This window comes from Cryptomeria japonica, chromosome 6 (assembly GCF_030272615.1).
Source record: "Cryptomeria japonica chromosome 6, Sugi_1.0, whole genome shotgun sequence".
Taxonomy (NCBI): Eukaryota; Viridiplantae; Streptophyta; class Pinopsida; order Cupressales; family Cupressaceae; genus Cryptomeria; species Cryptomeria japonica.
This window is the reverse complement of record NC_081410.1, coordinates 484,177,859-484,198,173: the sequence shown is the minus strand read 5'-3', so window position 1 is coordinate 484,198,173 and position 20,315 is coordinate 484,177,859.

Sequence of the window (20,315 nt, the reverse complement as noted above, 5' to 3'; positions counted from 1 at the left end):
CCTCATAGTCCATATACGGTCTCCATATGATCATATCAATATCATCCAATACCCTCCTCCAATGCTCTAGCTTTCCCAGCTTACACTGGACAACTATACTTGTGTACCCATATGCATAAGATTAACCAATCGGCCTATCCCTATCAGCAAGTGGCCTCGCTGTAGGAATGTGCTCCCAAGCCCACACCTATAATAATGTAACCCTGACTGATAAACTCGTGTATCCTAGATGCACTACCTAGTGCAGCTCCCTGTATAGGTGTGCTAACATACAGGATCCCCAAGCGAACCTACATCCATGTGTCACCTTGTCCTCCACTACCAATCCCCAACCCAGTGCCAGTCCCTTTGACCTACGGTCAGGACACAAGAATCCAGCTACAAAACCTACCAATATAGAGGGTAGTGGAGCATAATCAAAATCTATAAACTCCTCCCAAGGGATCTCATATCTGCAAATTTGATCATCATAGAATATCTGGCAAAGAGTATCTATCCCATCCTCCTCCATCTGCTCATATGGAAATAATGCCCCAATCACTAGAATCCGTAGAATTTGATAACAATCCTTTGGAGTGACTGTTACCTCGCTAGTAGCCAAATGAAAGGTGTTTGTGTCACTGTGCCACCTCTCTGCCAAAGCTGTCAGCAAACCCTGGTTAATGATATACCGAGGCATGTCCAACAAAGAGGATAAACCACACCTCTCAATAACATCTTTATCTGCTTGTGTCAAATGCGGAATCAAGGACCATTGTCTTGGAAATCGCTCTCGTGACTGGAGTACGCCAAGCTGTGCCTGCAAAACAACAAATGTCCAACATCAGTTCCCATATCTATCCGATATATCCAATCACAAAATTGACTTGAAACAACGAAGCATTAAAATAACTTCCATATCGAAATCAATCAAAAATCCATATCAAAGATCAAATCCCATATTGAAATCAATCAAGCACCATATCAAGAAATCAATTGAAAGACCCATAACACAAGCACCATATCGAGAAATCAAATCAATGACCCATATCGCAAGCACCATATCGAAAAATCAAATCAAAGACCCATAATGCAAGCAACTCAAAAAATCATATCAGGAACCATATCGAAAATCACGAATCAGAACTCATATTGGACATCAAATTCAATTGCAAGGAAAAAATCAAAGATCCATAACGAAAGAAAATCAGGATCCTCCTCAAAAATAAACTCTCAATCTGGAAATCCATATCAAATGCAAAATTCAAAGTGGCAAAATCTGACATTAAGATAGTAGGCATGACCTTGAAGTAGCTCAACAGACAGTTATTCACCCCTAAACCATCTCCCTCATCTATTTTTCCCCTGCAACACAATCTTCCCAATCCTCTCTAGCTATTTTTTCGACTCACGTGCCAAAGCACCCTTCTCATGCGCTAAGTTGCCACCCATGCACTAGCTAAACTTGGCTACGTGCTAAGACCTTTACCCTATGCACTAAACTATCTCTATGCGCTAACCAAATCTTCCATTGCGCTAACCTAAGAACCCTATGTGCCAGGTTAACCCTATGCACTGCATGCACAAACTTGTTAGCCCTATGCGATAGATCTCTCTATGTGCTACCCTAAACCTATGATGCGCTGCAAGCCGACTCCCAGATGCTGTGTGTGTGAAAAGTGGACCTGGATTCTATAAGCACAACACTTCAATCAAGTCATTACATGTATGGTTAGACAGATATAAACATGAATATGAAAACCATAACAAATCGACCCATTGCCTTCTAAAAGATGCGAGTATAAGATTGCTCTCAGATTATAAGCAATACCAGTGACTAGACTACACCAAGACGAAGGATTTTAATCTATATGAGCATGATATTAATGTTAGATGGATGCAAGATTAATCTAACAAGATTTAAGCAATAAATGAGATAAATGATCTAAATATGTATGCAATATTCTCAATGAACCTAGAGCAAAAATGACATAATAACAATATATTCTCCAGTCTCCAGGATTTTTTGAATGAGAGATGAGAGCCTGAATTTATAGAAAATTCAGAAAGAAACCAACAGCTGAGATCAAATGATGATGAGCGGTCAAGATTTTCCAAGAGGAAGCACAATCCAGGTGAATTGATGTGATTGGATGCTTTTCTCAGTTTTAAAGGAAATTGAACTAAAATTAAGATTAAATCAAGAAAAAACTGATTTATTCTCTATTTCATTCAATTTTAAGATTTAATTGTTTTAATTGCTTTCTTTGAGATTATTTATCAATTTTTATTCTATTTTTTCAAGATTATCTCCAATTGATTTCTTTTCTCAATTTTTAATTCTTTCTTGGTCAATTAATTCCTTTTTTGATTTATTTCTATTTTTGAAGATTTGTGCTCATAATTTCAAATTCCTCTTTCTTGATTTGTTTCTTTTTTCTAAGATTTATGGCAAATTGATTTATTTAATTAAATATGCTAGGATATTTAATAAAATAAATAAGATAATTATTTAAAAATGATTTACTTGGAATGATCAATTAATTAAATAAATATTTAATTAATATTGTTTGATAAATTTGGCCATGTGACATTTGATGATTAAAGAAATTAATTGTCTGCTCAAGATTTATTTAATTGCCTTTGGTTAGGACCTTGGTGTCGTTGTCGAGATTAGGGGCTCATGGTTTAGATGACCATTTTTAGGGTATTACAGATGCTACCCTAGCTAACCAACCCTATGCGCTAAAGTTTGTATCGTATGCGCTAGGAAAGAAACCCTACACGCTAAACCACAAAAATTGGAAGCAAAATATTAAAAACGTTACTAAAATTGACAAAACAAAAAGCAAACAGGGCAAAATTAAGATGACTTATAGATGGACCATATGCGGCAGGCCTCTGGATTCGGCAAACACACTCAAAATGGTGAGAATCAGAAGGAATCAATATTTTGTCACTCTCCACGTGTCACTCTCGCAAGAAGTCAAAAGGTGCAAATAATCCAAATGAAATCACTTTTTACCTTTTATAGGGTAAAAGTCAACTAGGGTTAGTAGCTGGGGCATGTGTTTTGCTCATTTTATCACTTTTAACCCTATCAAACATCATTTTCGGGATATGAATCAAACAACTCTGCATTCAACACAGTCAAAATTAAAAAATGCAATCAATTAAAAAATGATTATCCAATCAACAAATTTTTCAAAATAATTGATTCATCTCTCGAGAGGGCATCATCAATATCGTTCGTCAAAACTAGGGCATGACATCATCATATCGACATCTCAACACAAACATCATATCTGACAAAATTTTCTTTGAATCAACACGTGTACACACGTCACTTCAAAGAGGGGCAAAATGTAGACGTATAAAATTGACCACTTTCCCAAGTGAATATTTAATATTCATTTTAACCTTATTCCTTTATTTAATTAGATTATTCACATTCATCTATTTGATTAAATAAGTTATTCAATTTATTTAATTAAATTCACCTAAGTCTTTCATAGCCTTTAATTAAATAATTCACTTTATTTAATTAATTCCCCTTTCTCCCCTTTTAATTAAATTTACGTTTAATTAAATTGATCCTTGCAAGTAAATAAATCTAATTTATTTATTTTAATCCCCCACTTGTATTTGTGCAAGTTGCATATATTTTTAGTTGAAATAAAGTAATTTATTTTAATTAAAATTACCCTCCATCCACTTGCATTCTCCTACATCTCCCACTTGCCTCCCTAAACCCCCTTCTAGATTCTTCTAATCCCTTCCAATTTAGCCTAACCCATCCCCTAAATATTGTCACATCCCTAAGCAAAGAGAAGTCACTTCTCAAACCTTCAAAGTCTTTGAAAACCATTAAAGGCTTTATATCCTCAACAAGTTAACCTTGAAAGTCTTCCAAACCATTAATGGTTAACTCAACCATCTTGCATGATTAGAGACTTTCTCTCTAACTCAATCTTCATCTAACCCAAGGGTCTCATCAAGCATTCATTACTTTACCAATGGTTATTCCTTTAACCCTTGCACAAGTGTTTATCCTTTGTGTAAAAGCTTTATCCAATGGATAACCTTAACCTAACCTTAACCCTTACCCCCTAGGGTGACCATGAGGTCTTCTCAAGAATTTAATGCTTCTTACATCTCCTCTCAAGCAGTCTTATGTTGACAATTGTCACCATTTCATTGGTGAGAATCGTAAACATGGATTGATAACTTTCAATCCTAGCCTTTGATAAGATCATCCAATCCTGACCATTCATTGCCCTGTTTTTCCTATAAATAGAGCTCTCATTCCTCCATTTTCATATCCAAGTCTTTTAGTATCAAACTTATAGTGATTTTACTAAGTAGCTAATCTAAATCATTTTAATCAAGCATTTAGCCTCTCTTTGATAGAAATAATCTTCATAGCATCTTAAATAGGCATTTGCATTATCACAAAATAATCATGGTAGACTAGTATAACATGCTAGGATAGTTTTGTTACTAATCCTTTCATTTTGTTATCATATCCATGCTAGTTTAAATCACGTTAGACTTAATATCATGCATAATTAGGAATGCATCCATGCTAGATTGATCAATATCCCTCGTTTTCATGATTGTCATACCTAAGTCACTTTTCTCAGTGATCTAAGAGAAAAGACATAGGCTTAAGGGGTCTTGTGAGATAGAGAACAATGGAACATCCCTTGGGAAGTTGAGTTATTCAATATAACTCCTTAACATGCACCAAGAGTTCCATTGGTGTGTGGACAAGTTTGAAATCACATTTTTCGTTTCATCCCCCCACTTTTCCTGCACACAGGAGTAACCTCTGGAAAAATTCTTGGGTACATTATATCAACTTGTGGAATTGAAGTAGATCCAGAAAAGGTCAAAGCTATCATGGAAATGGAATCACCTAGGAACACAACTCAATTGCGCTCTCTACAAGGGAGATTGCAATTGTGTGAGCTTGAATTTCATCCTCAAAATGTTACCTGTAATAAGTTAGTTTCACAAAATACAATGGAAATGCATACAGGAAATCCAAAATCCACCAATGAAACTACATGAAATACATACTAAAATAAAACATTATTTTACTTTCATGGCTTATGTCTCATTGTGTCCTAACTCCACTGTTCCTGGTTGCAGATGGTGTGCTCTCAAACAATGCACTGTTGGCTTCCAAGATGGCATATGAAGAATGGACTGATAACTTGTAGTTAACTGACACTATGATATGCAAATACTACATGATTAGGCTAATGATTATGCTATAATGATATATGATATTTGCTATTGCTATTTGCTATTTGCTATTTGCTATTTGCTATTTGCTTCAAAAACTCACGAATGCATATGATCAATTTGAAGACTAACTTGAAGATTAATTCTCTCAATTGGAGCTCTTGATTTTATAGACTTTGAGAGGATAAGATGATGTGGCTTAGATCAACGGTCATGATTACATCTACAGATTTGGATGGCTGTGAGAAAAAGTGAAGGTTGAGAGAAAGGGGGAAGAAGAAGACAAGTGTCACTAATCTCACCTTGACTGGGTTGTTGACTGAGAGAATCTAGGGATGGTTGGAGGAAATTTAGGCATGAGAGGACAAGTGGACTCAAGTCATTCCTAAGATGTGGGGGGTGTTAGAGAGAATATAGGAAATGGTTATGAGATATGTGTACATACACAATTTTCATTAAGTTTCGAAGTTGACGATAAATGATGAATTAATATTAAGAAATATTAATTTCCTTAGCCACATGTTTGATGAGTTGGCAAAGAGAAGATGAAGTGGAGATGGAGGGTGAGTTGGATAAGGGATTAAATAATTTAGGAATTATTTAATATTTGAGACTATAGGATAGGAGAATAACTATTAAATATTGGATATTTAATTGTTTGGAGGAGATAATTAAAATATTAGATATTTAATTAACTTGGTTAGAGGAATAATTAAATATTAGATATTTAATTAATTAGAAGAATAGGATAGATGAATTAATTAAAAAATATTAATTAATAGAAAGACATGAAAATGAATTAAATAAATTAATCTTTTCAAATTAACTATTTAATAGGAGAATAATTATTAAATAAATTAAAATGTTTATTTAATTGCTCATAGCCATTTTTTAGGTGTATACATTTTGCCCCTCTTTGAAATAATGTGAAAACAGCATTGTTTCAAAGATTAAATCAAGTCTTGATAATGCGCCTGATAGAGATTGAAAATCCTGATTGTGTGCCCCCTCAGGAGATTGATCGTGAAATTGTCAAAAATTTTGGTTTGAATGATTAATCTCATGATAATAAAAATTTAGTCAATTAAATTCATTTGGAAGAAAAACAAATTAAATTGCCCCATTGAAATTAATTACTCTTCAAAATAGTAAATATAAAATTAACCAAGGCTAATTTTAACTTTTGTTATCCTTGCCAGCTCTTTGTTTGAAAATATTCTTGCTGAGTTGGCGAAATGGTAATTCCGGTGGAGAACCATCGTTTTGATCGAGTTCAGAGATATCAACGACCTATCGAGTATGGGTATTCAATATGTAGCTTATCCCAAGCTTTGTTTTCAAGTTTTCATTCAAATTTTCATGTTTTTAGGCACTTTTTTGGATTTTTAATTATTTTATAGTTTTTTCGGTATTATTTTAGCGCTTTTGCAGTTTGTTTTAGCGCATATGCAACTAGGTTTAGCGCAAATGCTTAGATTAGTGCATATGCTTGGTATGTTAGCGCTTATGTTCAAGATGTTAGCGCATATGCATAGGGTAGCACAAATGTGTTGTTTGTTAGCGCATATGCCCAGAAAGGTAGCACTAATGCATGGATTAGCGTTTATGCCTATAGTTTTAGCACTTTTGTTTAAAATGATAGTGCATATGCACTAAGTTAGTGCATTTGCATTTAGTTTTAGTGCATTTGTTTTAGTTTGGCACAAATGCTCAATAAGATAGCGCTTTTGCTTAAATTGATATTTTTGATAAGTGCAAAAGCTAAAAATCACTTTGATAAGTAGATTTAACATGTTTAATATGCATTGATGATGAAATAGGGTCTTGATTTAGCAATTGCATGATTGCATGATTGATAGATAGCTTTGATTAGCTTGAATGATAGATAGGATTGATGAGCTTGATTGATAGATAGTTTGATTAGCTTGATTGATAGATAGCTTTGATTAGCTTGATTGATAGATTTGATGATTCAGTTTGATTTGATTGATAACTTTGATTAGCTTGATTGATAGATTTGATGATTCAGTTTGATTTGATTGATAACTTTGATTAGCTTGATTGATAGATAGCTTTGATTAGCTTGATTGATAGATTTGATGATTCAGTTTGATTTGATTGATTGCTCTTGACAAAATAGGAGAAACTTGATGTTCTCCAATGTCGGGAGAAATTACCCGCAGTGCGTCATTTAGTTCTAGAGTTGACCCAAGCTGAGATTAGACACATAGATGCCTATGGTTTATGCCATTTGTTATATATGCCTGAGATTATGCATAACAAAGGTTTGTTAATAGCATTGGCCGAGAGATGGCACAACGAGCATAACACTTTCCACTTGCTGACGGGTGAGATTAGTGTGACTCTGGAGGATGTCTACAGGATTCTGCATATCCCAGTGACTGCCGAGCTTGTGCAATATGATTATCAGGATCAAGTTGGTACAGAGGCTTGCAGATTTGTGTTTGCTGATGAGAGCATTGGTAGAGGAGAGATCCGATGGGTTGATATGGTGATGTATTACGAGGCTCTTCCTGTTATTTTTGCTAGTTTGATTGGAGGATTTATATGTCCTGATAGGAGATCACGAGGTTTTTCCATTGGATGGGGAGATATTCTCCTTAGTATGGTTCAACATCATACTCGATATGCTTGGGGTGTTTGCATGCTGGCACATTTATATCATGATCTTCACTTGGTAGTGTATGATGAGAGTGCGAGTTTATCTACTGGATGCACTTTATTGTAAATATGGTGTTGTGAGCACATTGCTGTTACTCGGCCTATCCATCACAGAGTTCGTGGAGAGAGGCAGCCATATGTATATTTCTATGCAGGTATCCTTACTCAGCATAAGCTGCGTAAGATAGAGTATTGGTGTTGGGTGCTTTATTCATTGGACAACATTACTTGGAGACCATATCTTGATTGTGAGCCATGGATGGATGATCCACAGATATTACCATTCATCATGCAGAGTAGATATCTCATTGGTCAGACACCTTTCATTATTGAACGACAGTTGATTGGTTGCATTTTGAGACAGTTTGGTATCATCCAGCCTATGCCTATTGGTGTGATGATATATGCTCGACGTTATAGAGATAGATGAGATTGGGGACCTTCATTGTCATTTGAGATTTCTCGTGTAGAGTTTATTGCTACTCTGAGAGTGGCTTATGATATGAGATTACACATTCTTGATTCTGGGGTTACTACAGAGTATGCTCAGTATATACTATCTCATCCATTTCCTGACATTACTGATCCAACAGATCCTCCTCCTAGCTCAGGAGATGATGATGATGATTCAGATGATCCAGTTTCTAGGAGACGCAGACGAAGATGAGAGCTTAGAGTTTCTCATGAGGCTTGGGGAGGTGGAGATGATGGTGGGGATGGAGGTGGTGGTAGGAGACCCAGATGAAGAGGAGGTCGATTAAGAGTCTCTGGAGGACCATTTGGACCAGCTGGCAGGATTGAGAGACCACGTCCTATGGGTGGGAGGGATGTTGGGCGGATTGGGAGAGAGCATGGCAGGACTGGTATGAGATCATCGAGAGGGTTGCCATTAACAGGAGGTAGGGTGATTGGACTGGATGGGGGTTGCGGGAGAGGCATTGATTTTGGACAGATTCAGCCAGATCCCAGGGTTATTGCAGCTCATGGTGGAGATGATGAGGATTTAGAGGATCATGTTCCCCTAATTAGATGACGAGTGTAGAGAGTTACTCAGATTGAGATTCCAGTAGTTGGATAGGTTGGTGGTGAGGGGATTGGGATTCATGCACCACAACAAGATGTACCAGAGTAGGTTGCACCAGTGCATGATATGCCAGATGTGGTTATACCGGAGCATGATGTGCCAGGGTAGGATAGTATTGACAGTCTGAGAGCACAAATTGATCAGCTTCGAGCGCAGGTACAAACTCTTACTACTGAGCGGGACAGAGTTGTTAAGAGACAACATGATACTCAGGGTCTTCTAGATCATATTCAATAGGTTGGATCAGGTACTCTCTTTGTGGATACTGTTAGAGCACTATTTCAGGCTGGGAAGGAGACTTCCTACTGGCAACGATGATATGAAGAGGTAGTTGTAGAGAGCCAGAGAGTAGGTAGTTATCATAGTACTGTGCTGATGGATACTAGCAGTGGTGGGGTCATGGGACCTCCTCAGAGGAGTAGGGAGCATGGGAGACAGGCATCTGGAGGATCTTCTCGCCCACAACCACAAAGACAAACAAAGTCAGGTGGTAGTGGTACAGGACAACCTTGACTTGATTTGCATTGGATAAGGCATTTGTATTATTTATCTGATATCATTGTATACTTGGAATTTTATTGTTTTATGATGATCTATATGCAGATATGGACTCTATATGATGATGATTTATATGCATGTTATTCTATATGATGATGATGATTTATGCTTTGATGATCTATATGCTTTGATTATATGGATGCAGTGATTATATGTTTTTGTTTTGATTTTCGATGATCTTGGATGCAAATGAAAATGATTTCTATCTTAAATGATGCAAATGTATTGATCTATATGGAATACAAATGAATGATTGATTTGCTTTTGATTTATGATTATGTAAATGATCTATATGAAATATTTTTGTATTTTTATGTAATGTTTATGATGATTATGAATCTAAGCGCAAAGATGCAACTAAATGATCGTTATAAAATGATAATGCAAATAATAATGATGATACACTACATGATAAATGAGATGCACTCAATTAAATGCAAACTAATGCAATGATAAAATGCAACTAAATGAAATGAATGATGCTTAAAATGCACCTATAATGATTTTTGTTTTTCCAAGTATACTCAATCTTTATTTATGACCGTTGATCTGTTTAATGAAATGATATGCTTATAATGCAACTGACAAATGAATGCTTATAATGCAGACGAATAATGAGCTAATGAAATGATCTAATTAAAAATTGTACTACCATTCTTCATATGCGATCTTATAATAGTGCTTGATTTCATCATTGAGCTTTAAATGTTGTAAGAAAATACAAGCAACTTGACATAATGATTCAAGATGACCTGAGTATTCCTTACATGGATTTTGGTATAGCAAGTTAATACAAACAGCTTGATATAATGGATCAAGTTGACCCGAGTATTGCTTCCAGAATAGACAAGGATTATCTCCTTTCATGCATGACTTGGAACGTCCTCCTTGATCTTTTGCCCATCATATCCTGACACAAGTTCATACCGTAGTAAGAGATAAACCACAGACAACAATCAAAGAAAATAATCATGCCCCATCATAGCTTCTCTAGTCATGGACATCCTTGAGTTGCATAGAGTACATGATTAGCAAGAAGATCAAGATATAAACATTGAATCTTGCATGTCATTCACATGTTCTTGTGGTCATTAACTGATATAATCATCTTAATGAATGATCTTTGATAATCTTTTATTACTTGCTGATTGATTCTTCAGTTTCTAAGTTGTATGATTCAGTTATTGATGAAATGCCTTGATTTTTGTTGCTTTGTTGCTCATTATCTGTTTCAAAATCCTTGGTGTTTTTGGTTTTTTCTAAGTTTTTCTGAATGTTTTTGGGATTTTCAAAGATTCAAAAGATCACCTTTAGCAAAAGGAAATTAGGATTTTACCCCAGTGGAAACAAAAATTTATTATGAATGTATGAATTGATCAAGATCCAAACCATGGCGGGATACAAATGCAGATTGATTGATTCTGATAAAATCTAAGACGATGACTATGACAAGTATGTCAAAGATTGGTTAACTATTGGTAAGCTGCATATTTCTTGCTAAATGTTTCAGAGCAATGGATGCGAAAAGACGTTTTGGATAAGCTAGCGATAGATAGCAATGATAGATGCGATTGGATGGAGTGGCTAGGTGTGCAAAGTGATTTCATAGATGGAGGAACTCACTTTTTAGATAGCGCCTGTTTACCTGGTTTTCACCATCTAATTTTATTGCATTTTTTGGATTTTATATGCTTTTTATTGATTTTTTTTAGGACTTTATATCTCAAGCATAGAATTTCTTGAGATGGATAGAATTGATAGGTTCATCAAACCAATCACCTTTAGGAGTAGATAAATTGTATGCTCCTGATCCATATGTTGCTACTATGACAAAAGATCCTAGCCAATTTGGTTCAAATTTTCCCTTCTTTTCTCGGTCTTATTGATTTCTTGGATTCTCCCTTAGAACTATATCTCCAATCTGGAAAATACATGGCTTGACTCTGTGGTTATAGCTTCTTGCCATTCTTTGTTGATATACTTTCAAATGTTTTGTTGCATTTTGGCGACGTTCCTGAATCAGTTCTAGTTCTTGGAGTCGAGAGACTCATTGTTCTCCTTCTGGTATAAGACCGTGCAAGGATACACGTAGAGAAGGTATCTCTACTTCTATAGGTAATATAGCTTCTGATCCATAGACCAAACAATATGGAGTTACCCCTGTTGGAGTGCGGACGCTAGTTTGGTATGCCTAAAGAGCAGGATTCAGCTGAATGTGCCAGTCTTTTCCAGCTTCATTTACTGTTTTCTTCAAGATTTTCAAGATAGTTTTGTTTGATGCCTCAACTTGACCATTTCCCTATGGATAATATGGAGTAGATAACCTATGTTGGATATGAAACTATTCACATAGTTCTTTCACATCTTGATTTTTGAATGGTCTTTCATTATCAGTGATAATGGTCATAGGAACACCATAGCGATAGATTATATAATTCAAGATGAATGATGATATTTATTTTCCTATCATTGTTGTTAAAGGCACTGCTTCAATCCACTTAGTAAAATATTCAGTAGCAATCAGAATGAACTTATATCCATTAAAAGATGAAGGATTGATCTTTCCTACCAAATCAAGGCCCTATTGTGAAAATGGCCATGATCCTGTCATAGGATATAACTCTTGTGCTGGTGCATGGATTAGATTTCCATGGATCTGACACTATTTACATTTTCTAGCATAGGTGAATGAATCTCTTTCCATAGTAGGCCAAAAGTAACCCATATGGATAAGTTTCTTAGCCAATGTTAAACCACCTGAGTGTGTACCACAAATACTCGCATGAATGTCATTAAGAACTCTCTCGGATTCATCTTTTTCAAGACATCTCAACAATGTACCATCTAGACCACGCCTATATAGGATATCAACAATAATGGTATAGCGAGAGGACTGATGGATAATTTTTTTTCGTTGATTATGAGATAATTCCAGAGGAAGGATATGATCTTTCAAATATTGGTAGGTTTGACTGTATAAGGATTCACTGGTTCCTGATATATGGCAAATTTGATAGGTATGCTGGGATTGGATGGTAGGGGTTAATATATCTTTCATGAGAAATTCGTAATGCTGTTGATTCTCTTTATTTTGAGAGAGAGATGCTATTGTAGCCATTGCATCTGCTGCTTTATTCTCATTTCTGGGAATCTGGGTGGATGTGATTTCTTTAAAGTGTCTTTTAAATTCCTCTATCAGATGTTTGTATGGCATAAGCTTATCATCCTCTGTTTGATATTCATCATTTATTTGATTTTTGACAAGTTGTGAATCACCATAGACATGTAGTTCTTTAACATTCCATTCAATGGCCATTTTAAGCCCTATAGCCAATGCTTCATACTCTGTAGTATTATTGGTGCATGGAAATCATAGTCTATATGATTTTGGAATAGTGTGTCCTTGAGGTGTGATGAAAAAGATTCCTGCACTTGATCCATATTGAGTATAAGAACCATCAAAGTACAATTCCCAAAATTTTGTACTTACTGTCAAGATATCTGCATCAGGAAATTCGATGTTCAAAGGCATGTTATTATATAGAGGCGCATCAACCAATTGATTAGCGATGACTTGTCCCTTGATAGCTTTCCGGTCAACATATTCTATGTCAAATTCACTTAGTATCATAACCCATTTGGCTAGTCTCCCTGTCAATGTTGACTTTCTCAATAGATATTTGAGAGGATCTATCTTTGCTATTAGTTTTACAGAATGAATCAACATATAATGTCGTAGCTTCTGGGTTGCAAATACAACTGCTAGACATATCTTTTCAATTGAGGAATAATTTAACTCATAGCCAACACGCGTTCTGCTGATATAATAAACTGCTCTTTCTTTTCCTTCATCATCATGTTGAGCTAGGAGAGCGCCTAATGATACACTTGTTGCTGAGACATAGAGTAACAATGGTTTCCCCTTGGTTGGTGATATCAGTACTGGAGGACTCATAAGATATTCTTTTATTTGCAAGAAAGCTTCTTCACATTTTGTATCCCATTTGAATGGAACATTTTTATGTAGAAGATGGGTAAATGGAAGACATCTATCGGCCAATTGAGAAACAAATCTCATGATTTATTGTAACCTTCCTTGTAAAGATTGCAATTGACTTATGTTCTTGGGTGACTCCATCTCCATGATAGCTTTAACTTTTCCAGGATCTACTTCTATGCCACGAGCTGATATAATGTATCCAAGGAGCTTTCCAGAGATTACTCCAAATGCACATTTCTTTGGATTTAATCTCAATTGATATCTTTCCAGTCTGTCAAAAATCTTGCTTAAAATGTTCAAATGTTCTTTTCTTGTGTGAGATTTTGCAAGTATGTCATCGACATAATCTTCCATGAATGTATGCATCATGTCATGAAAAATTGTCATCATAGCCCTTTGATAAGTTGCTCCTGCATTCTTAAGCCCAAATGGCATAACATTCTAGTAGTATGTTCCCCATGCACAAGTGAAAGTTGTCTTCTCTTGTTCTTTAGGTGCGATTCTTATTTGATTATATCCCGAGAAGCCATCCATTAATGAAAACATCTCATGGCCTGCTGATAAGTCCACTATGATATCAATATTTGGTAACGGGAAATCATCTTTTGGACATGCTTTATTTAGATCTCTGAAATCCATGCAGACTCTTATGCTCTTATCTGGTTTTGATACTGGTATGATACTTGAGACCCATTCTGGATAAGCAATTGGTCTTATGAAGCCCACTTCTAATAGTTTCTTGAGCTAGGTTTTGACAAGGAGAGCAATATGCGGATGCATCTTTCTTAGTTTCTTCTTAACAGGTTTTGCTTTTAAATCCACATTAAGATGACGCATGATAAGATCTAGGTTAAGTCCTGGCATATCTGCATAAGACCAAGCAAAATTTATTTGTCTTTGCTTAAAAAATTCCATGTACTCTTTCCTCTCTCTTTCTGATAATGAGGCAGCAAAATGAAGTATTTTAGGATCATTTGATGTATCAATGTTTACTGCTTCTATTGGTTCTATCAGGATAGCAGATCTCTCTTGAAAATATGCAGAAAAAATGTCAAACTTTCCATCTTCTGGTGTCTCTAGGAGGTTTTCACCATCAAATACACCCTTTTTTTTTTCTCTTTTGATTGATCTAATGTTGCCATGAAATGGTTTTCAACAATAGGTCTCTTTCCTTGTTTTATTTTGCTTTTGTGACTGGAGAGTTTGGTATTCTCCTGATTATGAGAAACATCACTTGATTCTGCAATGGAAGATATCTTAGGATGGATGGGTTCAACAATGTTAAGGTACACGGCTAAGTCATGATCATTGGAAAAGACATTTAGTTTGGGGTTGTCTAAATTATCCCAATCAATTAGTTCAGGATGTAGAAGGGGTAAATCATAATCACTGTCATCATTAGGTGTTTCAATATTCATGACATAATAATCATAGCTTGGCGTAGAATAAATATTGTCATAGATTAAATGTTTGTGAGAATTGTCTTCCTCAAGCATTTCCGAATTAGTCTTAACAAGATTAATATTAGCATTTGGTAGTTCGCACTCAAGTGGTCCTTCAACTGGTGTTTGTCCCTTAAATGAATGGATTATATCCATGCACACATCTTTGATACTGCAAATTCCTTCTTGATTGACCTCATTTGCATTTTGGAGTTGACATATTCGTGCACATGATGAAGTAGATTCTTTTAATAGATTTTGTCTCTTTTCAAACTCAACTTCTTCTAGACTAATAGTTAGTACAACTTGACTATCCCTTAGCACTTCCATGGCTCTTCCATATCTGATCCGTGTTTGCGCTTCCTGTGGCATTGCTTCTATGTCTTTGTCATTTCCTTTCTTTTTTGCATACGCCTCTTTTCTCTGGATTCTGAGTTTTTCTTGCCTTCTTTCTAACTTCATCTTTTGTTCTGCTATAGACAAGTCTTCTTTCATGATAGCTACTTGATCTTCCTTATGTTATTTACTTGATGTAGTGGATAAGACATCTGGACTCCATTCGTATTCATTGAAGTCTGTTTTTGAATCCTGATCCAAGCTTACTCCACTATACCATACTGGAATGTTGTATGGTGCAAAGAGCTCTTTGATTTCTTCCATCTCTATTTTTACTACTTCTGGAATATCTTGTGAAGATTTTGCCTTTATTTGTATTTTCAACTTGTTGAGAAGATTTTTCTTCACCTTGGATGATGATCTCCTCCTCTTTCTTTTCATGTTCTTCTTGCTTCTTTTTTTTATTGGTTACTGTTTCGGCCGCTTGATGTAGCTTTTCTTGCCAATTTTCTTCTTTAGAAACTGATTTCTTTCTCCATTTTTGCTGTTGGTGATTATGTTGCTTTTGATTAGATTTCAGATATCCTAGCCCAGATTTATCTTCTGTGGATTGTGAGTGTAGACAAATGGGTTCTGAAATACCTTGATGTTGCTTACCAATTGGTCCTTTTCCTTCATATCCCATCTTTTGTATGATTTCATATCCTTTGCCATATTGTTTTATGGGAATATTGACTTCTGTTGTTGTTGCTATAGTTTTATCTTTATCTTTGTATAACCAACCAAAAATGTCTTTGTCTTCATTTTCCTCTTCAAGAGTTCCAGCACTAACAAAGGTTCCTTTAAACATATGTTTTGATTTTCCTGATGCCTTTGATTGAATATCTGTAGGTTTCCCATATGACTTAGGGGAAAGTGGAAAATTTTGCAAAGAATACTTTCCCATTCCTTCATCATTTAATTTGAGCTTTTCTTCAAAAGATTCCCATAACTTTGCTTGAATTTCCTTTGTAGGATATACTGATTCTCTGTTATGTGGAATTCTTGCATCTTATGTTGGCTTCAAATTATTGTAATATTGACTGGAATCTACAATTATAGTGATTTCTTTTCCTTCATGAGGAAATTTTACACATTGATGATATGTAGAAGGAACTGCTTGCATCTTGTGAATCCATGGTCTTCCCAGAAGAATATTGTAGGAGAGGTTCAAATCTAAAACTTGACACAATCTATCCTTTTCCATAGGTTCTATCTTTATTGGTAGCACAACAATCCCTTTAGAAGAACGTTCTACTTCATCATAAGCCTTGATGATTATTTTCTTTTTCGGGTCTACTACATTCTTTGAATATCCCAAAGCTTTTATCAAACTTAATGCACAAATGTTTAGTCCAGCTCCTCCATCTATGAGCACACGTTTGACATGAGTTTTATTTATGGAGACTTCAACATGTAAGGGAGCATTGTGAGGATGTTGCAAGGATATGTCGTCATTTTTAGAAAATGATAAGCAATGAGGAGCTATGAGGTGTCCTACCATATTTTGGAACTGATCTATATCCAAATATTTTGAAACTGTTGTTTCCACTAAAGCTTTCTCTAAAATGTCCTTATGCATAGGTGAAATCTTGAGAAGTTCCAAAATTGATATTTGAGCGGGTATTCGTTGTAATTTCTCTACTAAATTGTATTGTTGTGGATTGGGTGTTGGATCTTTTGCTACATCTAGAAAGGTAACCTTTTCTTTGCTTCTCATGATAACATTGATTGGTTCTGAAGATGAATTTTTGTTAACAATAATCACATTCACTACATCATCATACGTATAAGTGTAATTCACCTTGGTTTTTCCTTTGTCATCTTTTAATTGGGACGATTCACCTTTGTCATAATTTGGGAGTGGAGTTTTGAAAGCCAAGTGTGATTTGTTCGTTTTATGGCTATCCACTGTAATGGTTCCATTATCGATTAGATCTTGGATAAGGTGTTTCAATCTCTGACAATCATTTGTTAGGTGTCCTTTATTCTGATGATAGTTGCAAAAATGATTGTCATTCCACCAATTGGGCTTGACTGGTGGTTCATAATTTCTTGTTTTTGGCAAAACAATCAATTTATTAGCAAGTAAAGTTTTTAGAGCTGATTCTAAAGATTCTCCAATGTTTGTGAATTTTCTTTGAGGATTGGAAAAAAAGGACTTAGCTTTGTTATTTTTTGGATTGTTATTGCTTGGGTTTTGACTTGATAGATTGAAAATTGGTTGTTGTTGTTGTTGTTGTTGTTGTTTTGTATTACTATTATCGTCATTCCCTTCATTGTTGACATTCCTATTCTTTGACCAGAACTTGGGTTTGTCATTGTTGTTGTTGTTATTGTTGTTGTTGTTGTTGTTGTATGAATTATTGTAAAGTTTTAGTTCTCCTTTCTTTACCATTGCGTTCTCTATTTTTAGTCCATTCTTGATCATTTTGGCAAAAGAGGGAGGACATTGCATCCTTAGTCGATAACTCATTTCACTGATAAGATTATCAATGAATATGTCCATTTTTTCTTGACCAGGTACATCTCAGGGATACCTATTAAACACGTGTTTCCATCATTGTAAGAAAATCATAAAGGATTCACCATTCTTTTGTTTAACATTGCAAAGATCTAACATCATTATTTCATTCCTTATATTGTAGGAATATTATGAAATAAGCCTATTCACAAGTTCTTCAAAGGATTTGATTCTGGATGGTAATCTTGAAAACCACTCCATTGATTATCCATTTAAACTCCTGGGAAAAAGACGCATAAGGTAAGTTTCATCATGAGCAAATTCCATGGTCATAGTATAAAACTCCCTAATGTGATCTTGAGGATCAGATCTTCCATCTTATTTGTCATATTTAGGAATCTCGCAATGTTGCGGAAATGGTTACATATTCAGATTTTTATCAAAAGGATATGGGCATATATCTCTTAATGAATATTTCTTGGAGCTTGTCCCATTTTGCATGTCTTGTATTTGTTGTTGAAGAGTTTGTATTTGTTGAGTAAGGTTTGATAGGGGATTATCTACATAGTTTCTTCTTGTTTCTTCGTGAGTCTTTTTGTCACTACGCTCTTTTCTTTTATCATCCCTTTCTTTCCTTATTTCTTCGTTACTTTCTTTGTTTATGTCCTCGTTATTTGGATCATCTATGTTTTGGGTGTTACTTCTCTCAGCATATTGTTTCAAGCTTTCCATTTTAGAGTCTTGTGGTAGTTTAGTTCCAGATTTTGCCAACATCAAGAGATATTTTTCTTTTTGTTTTGCCAATAATTTTTCCGTTAGCCTATCAAATTTGAAATCTTGCTCAAGGTCTCTAATGGTGCTATTGACTGCTTCTTCATCAACAACGGTAAATACAAAAGTGTGGAATAAAGGAGTATCTTCTTCCTCCATTTGTTGTTGTTTTCTAAGTTGCTCGTGTTGGGCTCTAGTCCAAACTGGCATGTGATTATTTCAATGTTGTTGAAATTCCCAAAGGACAGAGTCAATAGGTGATTACTGGTTTAGGAAGATATGCTTTGTTGATCTTACCACTATTGTTTGTTCATTGGGATAAAGCGTCTGTTTGTTCAAAGGCACCTCTTTGTAGAGTTTCACCATCAAATTCTATACCGCAGCCACGCAAGTAGTGACGAAAATGGTGTAAGAATGTCTTATGTTTCAATAAGATCTTGCGATTGATATACAAGAATCTTATCCTTTTCTGAGTAGCTTTATAACTGGGTTTTCTTTTCTTAAGGTGATACTTAAAAGTCATATAAGCATTTGACAATTCACAAGTTTGTTTGATTCCAAAGTTGGTGCAATTTTCGTTTTGATATAACCTAGGTTCAAAATAGGAAAGATGTATCCAAGATTGAGAACCTAGTATAGATTTGATCAAGCTTCGTGATAGAGGATTTGATTATCTTGATGAGAAACTTGACAAAGATGTTTATTTTTGCACTTAAGATAGTTGAATTGATAGCTTGTTAAATGTTGATGTTTATAGAACCTTTTGAGTATAACTTGTTGGATTAGCAACCTAGTTGTTTGAGCTAGTTTGAAAAGTATGTGATGGTTTAGAGAATAACCTACTTCAAGAATTTTTTTTGATATTGATGTTTTGACACTTTGACTTTGGTCTGGTGTTTCATATAGGAGTTGAGAAAATACAACACCACAAGAGCCTGAAGATCTTCTGCAAGCCGAATAACCTGTTACAAGGAGAAGCAATGAAGCAAAATCTGAAGAACATACAAAACACAGAGAATGTGCTCAAAAAGAGAGAGCTCAATATTCACAAAAATATGTAATGTGATTCTTACAATGAAAAGAAAGAACTCAACCTTTAATAGGTCAAGAAACCCTAAAAAGGGAAAACCTAGGTTTGCACATAATAATTAATTAAAATAATTAATTATATGCACCTAAAGTTAGCTTAAGTGTAAAAGAGATAAAGGGAACTTAAATAATTAAACAAAGAATGTTTAATTAATCAAGTAAATACCCGAATACTCTAACACCCCCCCTTAAGCTAGACTTAGGGAGAAGCTAAAACCTAGAACAACTACTGAAAGCAATAAAGATGGGTCCCGGCAACAAGGCTTGATTAGGTACCCAAATACAATGAAATCTCTATGAAACGGAGACAAAGGAGAAAACCCAGTGGGAAAAAACTCCTCTCCAAAAAGAGATAAAAGAACACCACTGAAGAATGAAGAACATGCAAACTCTATTGAAGAATAACTGCTGATCTGAAGAACATCCACTGAACTAGAACATGACCAAGTAGAGAAGACTGTAATCTGCATGAGTGCCCTCAAATGACACTACTCGAATCAGGAGGCAAACAAGGCAAAACAACTGAAATCGAAGATACAGATGACATGAGAAACCAAAGCCTGAAGATTTGATCAATCGAACCACGGAAGAATTAGAACCAACAGGATAAACCTCCCCATA